Here is a 13583-nt window from a genome sequence, read left to right as displayed (position 1 = left end):
GTAGACTTGAGTCTTTACTACATAGAACAAGAGAGGCAGAGGGAGAGAAAGCGGGTATTAAAGAAGAAAGGAAGGCTATTAAAGAAGCAAAATCAAAAAATCAAGGTGAGAAGTTGCTGATGAGCCAATACACTAGAAGTGCCCCGCTCTAGACCTTGGGTCAGCGCCAGGTCCACCGAGCGTGCCGGCGCGGCAGCCATGCTTGGCTTTGGTCACACTGGGCCGCCGCACCCTGCTGGCTGTATGCTTATTCCCTGCAACTGGAATTTTCATCTGCTTTTCAGAGCATTGACCTCAACATCGAGAAAATTCCTTAAAATCAATCTGCTTCTTAGGATTTGCACACGCCTCTTCCAGTAGCTCTCCAGAAAAAGGTTTGATTTACTCAAAGACTACTGCAGTTGAGTGAAGAAAGCAAGTATGCGTCTCTCAGAACTTGCAAAGCTTTCTGGTCCTGTAGTGTTCTCAGTATTGTGCGATCCACTATCTTTCTGGAAGGCTGTAGCTAAGTTTCTTTAATCATGCATTTTATACCAAATAGTACCAAGACCCAGAAACTGCATAATTGGATTTATTATTGTCATAGTTGATAAGATATGACATTCTCCAGAATATTCTCTCTTATCTCTATTTGCTTTTGGTAGATTTTTGTAGCATGGCACTGGCGAATTGCACCTTTTGCTTGTGAAATATAGTTTTTGTTAGTGCCAGAGTAAATGAAGAAACATATTATTATAACTCTCCCATAGCTCTCTCAGATAAATTTGATCATGGGGTGCATATTGCACAAAGTAGAGGTATTTATTCTAGATAAATCCAGAACTGACCAAAGGTCTAACTATTAGTGCAATCCCTAATAGAGCATCTTCTTTTCTACCTACTTTAATAATGACTATACCCTTTCGAACCAAGGTTTAAAGTTTACTAAGCAAATGATGAGAAATTCCCTTGACTCTCAGAAAATTCCATCAGTCAAAGAATGTACCGGTAAATATGGAAATAGAACTGTGCCTTGAGATTCAGCCAGAAAGCCTGCCTGTGCTTTTGGAAACATTGTCATCTGTCCACAAGACACAGTTATAAGTAGTTTACGAAGGCTTTGTATTTCTCTCAATGTACCTATTGTAGTACCCTAATGTACATCCATTTCGTAATGACTTCTATGGAGATTCTGCATTTTTATAGGCAAATTTTATCATCATTATTAATAATATATTATCTATCTCAATTTTCAAAATTGTTTTGTTGTGTTTTCAAAGTTATAAGGAAGAAAAATGTAACATTTATAAAAAGTACATAATTTTTAGGAATTGTGGTAAAAATTACCTCAAGAAAAGACTCAAGGGTTAATAGTCCTGCATCTATATTGCATTTTTTGTTTAAATCATCTTGTGTTCACTTCAGCAGCACATATGCTAAAATTGTTTAAATTACCTTTGTTCCTCACAATGAGCACTTTGGAATGTACGTAATAAATATTAACCTGAAATAATATAGTAGATATTACACAGAGATACTTTTTGGAAGGGATGCAATTATAGTACATTAAAATTAAAATTGCAGATAATCCCAATAATTCAACAGTTTAGGTGGTGCATAAAAATTGCTATTATTAAAAATTAAATGTTTAAATGCTATTCCAGGACCATTCATTAGATGGCTTCTGAAGAACTTTTAAAAACTTTGGTATAATTTCTATCCATAGAAATGAATAAATAATCCTAAATGTGTAGTTTGTTTTTTTAATTTTTTATGTATTTGGTACAGGGTATATAGAATCTCACTATGTAGATTGTACTTCTAGTGGTTCTCCTGTTTTAAGTCTCCCAAGTGCTGGGATTACAAAGGCGCATGACCACACCCAGTCTCCATGGCAATCTTATTGTGCCCTGGGGGTGGGGCTGGCCCAACAAGCTGGGGACTGAACCCTGGCCACTGCATTCTGCTAAAGCAGGGCTTTAGTCCGCTGAGCTATCAGGCCGACCCTGTAATTTGTCTTTGATAAATTCATACACCTGAATTGTCTACTGGATGTAGAGGTCCCTTTTTCTTTCTACAGATAATACTTTCTCTTCCAAATACAGCTCTATTATTCTTGCTAGTTCTATTATTCTGGACTAAGTAGGTTTGCTTGTATAAAGACATCATCTACAAATACTCATACAGTAAGTATTCTCTACTATTTAGCTTCATTCACTCAGCCAAAATGTTTGGAGGATAAACTTGACTATATCATTAAAATACTTATTTTTGTGTATAAAGTTTATTCCATCATAAAGATGTATCATAGTTGTTTACCCAGTCTTCTGTCAGATGTTCTTCAAATTGTGTTTTATGTTGGAGTATAGATCTGACTCTGGTACTCCACCTTGCTCAGAAACAATGGTCTACTTGCATTGAGAAATGACTGATTAATGTCACAGGATGTAAAGCATCAACATTGTGTTAGGCTCATGACCTTCAAGTGAAGCACAATACCTCAAGTACACTGAGATCTTGTGCGTTTGTGCTTGTCTCAGTTACTCTTCTCTCCCTGCTGGGACAAGTATCCCACACCCAAAATGAAGGAAGGAAAGGCTTATTTAGCTCACAGTTACTGGAGATTTCAGTCCGTACTCTGCTGGCTCCAAGGCAGAGTGGCACAGGGCAGTGAGCATCCATTCCTGGCAGCAGCAAGGAAAACAGAACAAAGTGGAGGAGTTGCAACAACAACAGTGCCAACAGAAGGAAGCCTGTCTCCTTTAAGGTGCATTCAGGCTATCCACCCCACAATGTGTGTAGTACTCACACCCATAATCCCAGCAGTACAAAAACCCATAATCACAGTTTTAAGCATGAACTATTCTCAAACTCTAGAAATCCCTGCCCTATGACTGCATGAGACTTTGGGAGGACAACTAGACACAAACCATAACAGTGCTATAAGGGTGTTTTGGGGGTGGGGGAGGTAGTTCAGTAGAACAAATGATTGCTTGGCAAGCGCAAGGACCTGAGTTCAATCCCTGGTTCCACAAAAAAAAAAAAGAAAGAAAGAAAGAAAGAAAGAAAGAAAGAAAGAAAGAAAGAAAGAAAGAAAAAAGAAGAATGTTCTAGGAAAAATGCATCTCAGCTCTCAAAACTACTATCAAGGAAGCCCTTTCAGCTTTTATACCATTTCTGTTGTTTCTCCCTCCCTCAGGGATTATAAAATAAACAAACATAAAAACAAAGTATGTCACATTTAGATATTCATTTAAATATTCTTTTTTTAAATGTATGAACTTAGGACAGTGTGTACATGGTGTACAGGTTCTCACTGTATAGATAGGACTCCTAGTGATTCTCCTGTTTTCAGCCTCCCAAATTCTGGGATTATAGATGCATGCCACCATACCCAGTCTCAGTCACTATCTCAGCATGCCCCAGGGGTGGGGCTAGCACAGCATGCAGTGCTTTAGTCTGCTGAGCTTTCTGGCTGACACTTAGATACTCACTTAGAACCATGTACTTACTTGTGGAAACATGAAAAACATCTTTGGTTAGTTTAGCTCTGGTATATTCTTTAATAGGTTTTGAATCAATGCTGAGAGTGTTGCAGGCAGCTGAATTAGGTAAAAATACTACAGGAAGTCAGACAGGGCCAGGCCCTCAAGGAGACAGTGCAGAAGACAAGAAGACTTTCCACCTTTGGAGAAAAAGACTCCTGCTGTGGGCTGGACATCAATCAAAAAAGTGAAGAAATGCAGCCACATCCCTCCCTAAAGATGGGGATCCAGGACTGATATTTTAAATGAATCTCTCACCATAAGGGTGCCTGGAAGTCACTAACACAGCCCCCTACAGGAAAAGCCCCTGTTCTGTATTCATGCCAGCTTGCTATATGACTCATGGTCCTGGATTTAATTATTTTTATCTGAGTGACTGTGCTTGTAATCTTACTGGTTGACCATAGTTTTGTCCACTTCATGCCCACATAATCAAGTTCCCCTGTTTTCTCCCTTAGACCTGCCTCACCACATGGTTTTGCTGTATAAAAATCTCTAGAAAAGGCAGCTTCCCAGGCAACCAACTCGGGTCATCCTTCTGTCCCCATATTGGACAGGAACTTTCTTTCCTCCAATAAATAAATTCTTCTCTTAACCTCTGTTGTTCCTAAAATTAATTCTTTGGTTTTAGAGAACACGAACTCTGTCCCAGTAACTTTCAGATTGGGAGTTTCATTCCTGTATATTAAGAGGACTCTACTGAGTATTAAAGCCTTAAGTGTCTCCAGAAGAGGTGTCGACCATGGCATTGTGTCCCTTGGCTCTTCCTGCAGATTTAGCCTGCTCCTCAGCTGCGGGAGCTCAGCTGGCTTCCAAGTGTTAACCCTTTCAGGAACCTGAATTTTCTGTGAAAACTCCAATAGGTAGGGTGTAGGACTGGGGTCCTGGTGAACTTTATGTTGGATTCTTCTAGGACAATTTTGGCTCTGAAATTTCTATCAATTTGATAAAGACTGAAATCTATAATGTGATTTATCCATCCTCTGTCACTCAAACCTGACTTCTATTTTAGCCAAACTTAGTTCTATTACTTTTTACCATTTGTACCAATATCATATTTAGGAGTTAAGAATTATAAAAGAGTTGAATGAATACCTAAATATTGAAGACTATCCCTTTTCTTTGAGGATTTTTGTTGGGTTCTGAAGCAGGTAAATGCGTCTGACACTGAGGCAGAGATAAGGTACAGCGAGGTTTTTTGGAAAGGAAAAGGTTATACGTAAAAGATAGAAGACAAATGAAAACCTTAGAACATGTATGTGTGTGTAATACTAACAGCTCTTGAAATATTCAAAACTATTACATCTAGAAAAATACTAACATTGTTTTGTTTAATAATTCCAATCCTGTTTTTATTCCTAAGAGACATTATTAAACTATTTCAAATTTTTGAACCCTCATGCTGATATTTGGGACTCTGTTAAAAGTTATACCCCTTGCACTATACTTAAAATGTTTCCTCTGTTTCCACAGGTCCCTACGTAATATAATGGTGTAAATACCAAGAGTAATAAAATAGTTCAACTATTTTTTATTTTTCTTTATTATCTGGAGACCTTAGAAAACTTAATGCAAAGGAAACTATAGCAGCTGACATTGTTTCAAGGGGGCTTCACAGCATGATTTTTGCTTTAAATCTCCTCCCAATGAAAGAACTGCAACAGTCTACAACACCAAAACAGAATTTTCCTTCATGAAACATTTAATACAATCTCACAATCCCAGAAGTTTCTTTATATTTATTAAAATTCTGAATGGAAACCCTGAACTCATTAGCTTCCACCATTTATCCCATATTTTCTGTGTGAGTAATGTAATCAAAACTAAATTGGCTTTGAAATGTCTTAGTAATGTAATAATACATCACAAGGGTAAATTCCTCGTAGCATACCTCTTCAGAATTCGCAATCTCCTAGCATTCAATGTATGTCTCAAGTGCTTAATAATTAAATGTGGGTTTGTGCCAAATATGATATAAATCCCATTCCCTATTTATATTTGTTCACTCATTTGTTCCTTTCCTAACTTATTCAATACTCACGTATTCAATGGGTATCAAATTTTAGTGAAGGAGAATGTGGAGGTATAGTCCACGACATCAAGGAGTCCTTAAATACCTCTGTTGACTTTTCTTCAGATCTTTTAATACTGAAATATATGCACTTCTCCTGTAATTTGTGTATAATTGTTTGAGTTGAATCATAAAAATTCAGTCATGTTTAGTCAATATCAAAGCCCTAAAGAAAGATACAGATGACACATGAGATAGAGTGTTTGTGTAAATATATGGGTGGATGGTTCCAACTTAGTCAGGACCGATGTTTATGCCATCACTAGCTATAGAGGCACCTCAAGGGACATACCACGTTTAGGTGAGTTTTAGATTACCTAAGTTTTTGAGTGAACATGGTTTGCACAGCTTAAGTCGTGCTGAGAGGATTCGTGACTTCAGGCTAGCTGGCCACTGGTAGCATTTGCATGGTTTATCCCAGAAGGCATGATGATAGATGGCTCTGATTTCCATAAGACATTATGCCAGAAAATCAGTGACTTTCTGCTTTCTATTTTTTTCTTTTCCTGATCAAGTTCAGTGCTCTAGTACACGCACTGAAAAAGAGGATATAGGAAATATGCTGAGAAATAGAATAAGCAAGTTAAAAGGAAAGATAATGAATATATCCTTTAAAAAGTCATGTGTATATATTATTTTGGATACTTATTAGGATTTTTTAATGCACTTTGAAATATAGCAAATATTATTAAACATGATTTTGTAAGTAAACATCATAAAAATCATGCAATTGATATCTTATTATTCAGAAAGTTACATAACTCAAGTTTATTTTGAGGCATACGTACTTATTTAAATAAGTATACTCAGATGTGTATTACTTGTATTTAAAATGTCACCCTTTTGTTTACTTCAATGTTAGGTAATTAAAAAGCATAGATATAAAGACTGAAAATTTTACGATAGAAGAACTGAGAGGAGAAATGCAATAGTCATAAATTATAATTTTCATAACTTAAACATATCCATGAAATCAGCATGCATATCAAGAAATAGAACCTGACCTGCATCTCTGAATGCTCCACTCTGCTCCTTTACTGTATTAGTAAAGAGTCTTTAAGATATTGGGTTGTGCTGGGACTATAACTCAGCGGTACAAGTTCCTGCCTGGAAAGCACAATGCCCTGAGTTCGATCACTGATACCATTGATTCTTTTGAATGAAAAAGCACGACATAAAAGACAGATCATAGGAGAAAAGAGAGAAAAATAAATTACTTTAGTTCAGTATGGGCCATGTATCTGAGTGTATGACTATTTAGCCTAATTGTTTCATTTTTATACATTTTTGCCTATTAACCTGGTAATGTCTGTCTATATGATACTAAAATTTATGAGGACTTATAAATAAGTGTGAAGCAGGCAAAATAAAAGATGGGTAGAGGGTTAAAAATTGAAAGATGTTGTGTAAATGTACCAATTTCCTATGATGAATGTAATCAGTAGTACTACAAACATGTACTAATAAAAAACGTAAGTAAAAACCATGAAAATGTCAGACTATACATACAAAAATCACTGTGTGTATTTATAAATATATACATGGGTATCATTTATGTTTAAATTTTAAAATGCATTACATTACTTGCCTTCAATATATTTCCCCTCACATCAAACACATTTTTTTCGTCATTCTTGCTATTTTCTAAAGCAATTCTCAAAGTCTTCTTTTGTATTTTTAATTACACTGCCAGGCTGGATCTGTGTCTTGAATTGAGGCAAAACACGAACCTTTTGTGGTCCCATTTATTTTAGGTAAGAGCCAACGGGTGCATGTGGAGGATGCTGGGTGAGAACACACCACAACGTTTTTGTTTGCCAGAATAACCTCATTAGGACATAATATGACATGGCACCTTGTCGTAGTGAAGGACAAAGCCACATACCCATTTCTCAAACTGTGTTCTGTGTCCTTCACTTCTTAAACATTCTAATAATTTTAGGGCCTCATCATATTCATAGTCCACTTTACTATTCTTGAGTATAAACTCAGTTTGCATGGCTCAGTCCAGGTAAAACATAACATTACTAACATTGCTGTCATACTGGAGGTCGATTGACAGGCTTTGTTCACACAAGAAGAACCGATAATTTCCATTGAGAATTCTGAGCCTTGGTCTCAATATCATAAACGTAGACGTAGGGCTTAATCCTTTGTGATGACATTTCTTAAAAAGATGGAATGCGAAATGGCAAGAGCATACAACTCCAATGAAATTGACAAAATGTCACATTAAAGTGATAATAATAATTCATAATTTCCACCACACTTTGAAGTGCAACATTTTTCAACCATAGTTCATAACCAGCTAATTACGTTAAACATGTTGAAACTTGTCACACTTCATTACTAAGGTTGGATGCAGTGTCTTCATGTTAAAATTCCCTCCCTATTCTTTGGATGATAAGCAGCAGCATCCACTGTATATTTTTATCCTATGTTTGATCACACCAGTATAAAATTATCTATACACTAGGCCCAGTTTTTCCTCTCTTTCTTACTTGCTTACTCTCTCTCTCTCTCTCCTCTCTCTTGCTTGCAATGAAAGAGAATTAGCGAGAGAGAGAGAGACACATAGACAGAAGTATAAGAGTGAAGAGAGGAGAGAAGGGAAAGAGAGGAGAGTGGAGGGGAAGGGAGGAAAGGACAAAGATCAAAGACTTCACACCATCTTTCATTTGCAAGGTGGAGACCCAGGAAAGCCAATACTTTAATTTGGAATACTAAAATACAGCAAGTAAATGATATGGATTCCTCACTGAACCTGAATGTCTGTGGACAAGAAATGTGACTAACAGATTATCTATGCTTCTACTCAAGAAAAGGGGTTCAAAACACAAACATCTATGTTTTCAGTTCTGATCACTTCTTCACTGGATTGGATAATGCGCATCCACATTAGGTGTTTCCCTCAGTCCAGAAATCCAAATGATAATTTTTTCCCAATTCAAATATTTCTTCCGGAAATATCCCCATAGCCTATAAAGAAATAAAATGTAATATGATTTCTTGGTATTTCATCATCCCAATAAATTGCTACATGAAACATACTTTCACACTTTCCAATGATAATTACTATCTTTATAAGAGTAACTCTGGTTCCTTACTATATAACAACTTTTTTGGTTATTGCTTCTATGTAAATGAAATGATCACTTTCAAGTCTACATTAATTGGTTAATATATTTGCTTTTTTCATTGATATGATTGTGTAGTTTCAATTTATTTATTCTAGGTAATATGTGACATTCTAATGTATAAATGTATATAATTTGTTTACCTATTCTATGATTTTTATCTTGTACCTGTTGCCACTGTACAATGAACATCACTTTGACAGGAATTGGTATATATATACCTAATGGTTGGATTTCTCAGTTAAAAATCCTGTTAGGACCCAATCTAACTCCTTTGAATCAGTCTCAATTTGAAAAATATGTGACATTGTGAAATTTTATACATTGCATACTTATTTATAGTTAAGGTATAAATATATGTGTTATACTTTATGATCGTTGCATCTTACTTTATTTGCTGATTTCTTATACATCTGTTAAATACAGAATATTTCACATAGAGTTCAAAGCAATTTATTGAAAATATTTGTGTGTGTGTGTGTGTGTGTGTGTGTGTGTGTGGTTTTTTTTGAGACCGGGTCTCACTCAGTAGTTCATGCTGGCCTTCAACTCACTATTTGTCATGGGCTGACCTCAAACTCACACTGATCCTTTATCTTCCTTCCTCAATCTCCTGAGTGTTGGGATTACAGGCATGAAGTACCACACCCAGCCTGAACAGTATATTTTGGGGGAATAATACAAACAAACTTTGGAATGTTTTAGATTACAAAGGGTGAGCAATACAATTATGTTTGAGTTTATAACCCATATTAAATTAAAAGCCATATTAAAATAGGAGAGTTATTAACTTTGAATCTTGAGGGGCTCAGGAGACAGCTCAGTAGAATAAGCACTTGCTTGGCAAGTCCAAGGGCCTGAGTTCAATCCCTGGTTCTGCCAAAAAAAAAAAAAAAAAAAAAGAAGAAGAAAAGAATCTTGAAAACTTTAATATTAGCAAAAAATAAAATTTTACACCTATTTAATGAATGAAAGCATATTCTTTGTCCACTCCACAATCGATAAAAGAACTTCGACTGCATGGTTTAAGCCAAAAAATTTTATCAAATCTAGATTTCCAAATATATAAAGATTATTGATTTAACAAATACATGCAGGCAATTCCACAAATTATCAAAGAAAAACAAATCTAGATCAATAGACATTAATAAAATTAGTTTATTATAATATTAATGATTATTAAATTTATAGAGCTGAACTAATCAGAGAAATGTAGGTGAAGAAATGGCCAGATAGCTCAGGGGACTAAAGTGCTTGCCTAGGCAGACGCAGAAATTGAGGTACAATCCACAGTGTGCTGTGCATGCCCCATCCCTGGGGTCCACTGAGATTTCGATAGAGACTGGGCATGGTGTCATGAGCCTGTAATCCAAGCACTTGGGAGACTGAAAACAAGAGAATAATTCGAAGTCCAATCTACATAGTGAGATCCTGTAGACCTTGTACTAAAGAGAGCAAAAAGAAAGAAAGAAAAAAAGAAAGAAAGAAAGAAAGAAAAAAGAAAGAAAGAAATGTAGGTGACTCTTACATAAATAAAAATTAAAAATAACAGATAAAGAATTTCAATTTTATTTAAATTGCTTATCCCCTAAGAAAAAATGTGAAATGAAATCACTGAGTGCAATACTTTTAAAATAAAAATAAGGCATTGAAAGAGATGGGATTCCAGATCATGCAGCTGTTTTCTCTCCAAACACAACAAAGAAGTAAATACAGAAATTTATACACATGAACAGAGCGTATAACTATGAACTGAGGGTATAACATTGGGAGAATAAAAGAGATTTCACTAATGTTTTATAGTAAAAAGATGATTAGTTTAATGATGCTAAGAATTGGTTCCTGTTGAGCTAGCTCTGGAGTTTAAACAAACCAGTTTGCCCACCAGTTCTGGGCAGGGAACACCAGGCACTCTGGGATGCTCCATTCAGGTGCAAGACTGAGATACAGGCACCGATTGCCATTCCCTGGAGAGCAAAGAAGGCCATGGGAAGCCCCTGGTGACCTTCAGCCTCTAGAACTGCTGCACCTCCCAGGAGCACATTCAGCTGTGAACTCGTCAGAGGATTAATCCATCAGCTTTAGAGGGAGTATTTTTGATTCACATCATAATGATCTCCATTCATAAGAGAAAGTAGCCATGAACAATGGGCCTCAATCCAAGGGTCTGGAATAAGCTGGAAATGATGGATAATCATGTTGACTTCCTTGCTAAATCACTCAAAATGCTGAATCAAAGCACACAACTGTCTAGATCCTCATCACTCCTTTCAGAATAAGAGACGGAAGAAACATTTCCCTATGGAAGTTGAAGTTCCCATAGGCAAAGACGATGTATGACATAATTTGAGACAAAAGAGGTGACAAATCTCACAGCAACCAACAAGCCATATGCCTGGAAAAAATCAATTTTATTAAGAACAAAAGCATGAAAAAATTCTCAAAATAAAAATTACCTGATAAAGTTGGTGACCACTGGGGTGTACAGCAAGTATAAAATCCGCATGTGAAGAAGTAGGAATAGATGCAAGGAAGAATCAGTGAGGAAGAAAACAGAGAGGAACTCCTCCTGTGAGAGGAACCACAGCAGAAAGCCCTCTTGCACGTCAGGCTGGAGGGAAGCAAGATGAAATTATCACACGTTAATATCTTTACCCAGTATGTTTGTAGCAGCAACTGCACTATAGGTTATCCCAGTAATCCCAGCCTGTGACATAAGATTTTACAACATTTTGGCTGTCAGTCTCTCCTGACTTCTCTATTTTCAGTAGGGAGTGATTTGACACATAGCACAATTACAGACACCATCAGCACTAGGAACAGGGCAAATGATAGTGGCAGCTGCAGAATGATTCGAGATGCTCAGTGACACTATGCTTCTGTGCTTAGCTGTGTGTGTTATCAAAAAGAAAAAAAAAAGAAAAACAAATCAATTTAGCAACTGCATTATTTAGAAACAAATACTAAGAAAAATAATCAAATTAATTGTCTATCAAATTAGAAATTTGTTTTGTCCCAATTCTACAACGGAAACACAACAAGTTAGTTGAAATAGACTGAGTCTCCCTGTGGTAATAAACTTCAAATCTCAGTGGATAAACACAACCAATATACTTGTTCCCTCTTCTCTCACATTCTGCCATATGTGTGAGCCACTCTCTGGGGTCGCTGTTCTCCAAGTTCTACCTCAATGCTTCCAGATGCTTGTCCTCCATCACCTACCTCTCAACACATGCTTCTGATATATCAGCAAGACAGCAGGTAAAGACAGCTTTGGAGAATTTCTCACTGGTGACCAAATAAGCAGGTTTACAAGTAACAAATGCCACGTCCCATCACAGATGATTGGCACCAATCAAAGGAATACTTGACTTCAGGGAACTAAGGGTTCAATCTTTCTCTAAGCAATAAAATCAAGTACTCGTACAGTAGTCGCTTGAGATCTCACAGCTGATGAAATGTTTATTCACCATAAATATTTAATAGAACTCATATAGTTGTTGAAGGAAAGGAACAATTCATAAAAGTTTTTATAAGTATGATTTTATGAATTTTATTATATAATAAATATGAAGGGAAGAATCTGGAAATTTTAATATAACAATTTATAATACAGGAAAATTGGTCAATCAACAAAAATTCAAGGAATGAATAATATAAAAATATTTTACATATTATAATGGAATGCTTAAAGTTGTCACAGAATCGTCACCTTGTTTTTTGTTTTGTTTATTTTATTTTTTTTTATTTTTTTTTCTTATTTTTATTTATTTGAGAGAGAGAGAGAGAGAGAGAGAGAGAGAGAGAGAGAGAGTGTGGTGTGTGTGTGTGTGTGTGTGTGTGTGGCCAGCTCAGCCCACCAGGGGGCGGGGCTGGCTGGCATGTGGTGCTGGGGGATTGAACCGTGGTCCCTGATGCCTTGCCAAGCTTGTTCCAAGTAGGTGCTTTAGACCACTGAGCCATCTCTCCAGCCCTGTTTTGTTTATTTTTTTTAAAAATGGTGTTAAAAGACAAGTATTTTTAAAGGTAAAAGTCACATGATTTGTTCAATCTTTCTCCTTAAAATAAGACTTAATATCTGTCTTCAGGTTGGATGTTGGATTTATTTAGTTAATGAGAGCATTACATGATTCAGCAGTGGTGGTGCTACCATAATGTACACATATTTTTCTTTTTGTCTCTGCTATTGCTTTTCACTCTAGTTATGCAAGTCTATGAATAATTTTTCTACAGAGATAATTTTCAACTATATTATGTAGTTTAATTTCAATTGCAATTATTTCTTGTAAATTAATCTCTAGTTGCAAATTTTAAAGGGACAATTTAATGATAGCAGAGGTATGTTTTAAGAAAGTAATTGGCATCAGAGTGTTATGAAGTCTGTTGCCTTTATTTTGTTTCACATGTGTATCATAAACAACCATAAATGTTCCTGAACTACATACTCTTAATTAATCATGTATGAGATTATTGCTATAGATTAAAATCATTCCTCAGGCTTCAAAAAGGGAGTTAAATTAAAAGAAATTACATCTCTAGGTCTCTGCTCAATGTTTTCTCTCACACACCAAAATATTTTTGGATGAATGTCATATCTGCCACTAACCATTTGATTCAACGATGATTTGACATTTGTTCCCCAAATTTAAAGTTTTTTCAAAGGATATGAGTGTCACAATATTATATTGATTTTCTATTTCCTTTATCGAGGTAAAATGCAACCTGCTCTGAATCTAGTCTTCTTAGAACATTGTGCCTCATACTGTATAATTGATCAGTGCACAAATTACTGATCAGAAGATGTTTTAATGTACACACATACCAGACTGTTATTTTGCTTCAAATTTACTC

Source organism: Octodon degus, unplaced genomic scaffold (genome assembly GCF_000260255.1).
Source record: "Octodon degus isolate 3935 unplaced genomic scaffold, OctDeg1.0 scaffold00066, whole genome shotgun sequence".
In the NCBI taxonomy this organism is placed as follows: Eukaryota; Metazoa; Chordata; class Mammalia; order Rodentia; family Octodontidae; genus Octodon; species Octodon degus.
This window is presented reverse-complemented; position numbering follows the sequence as displayed.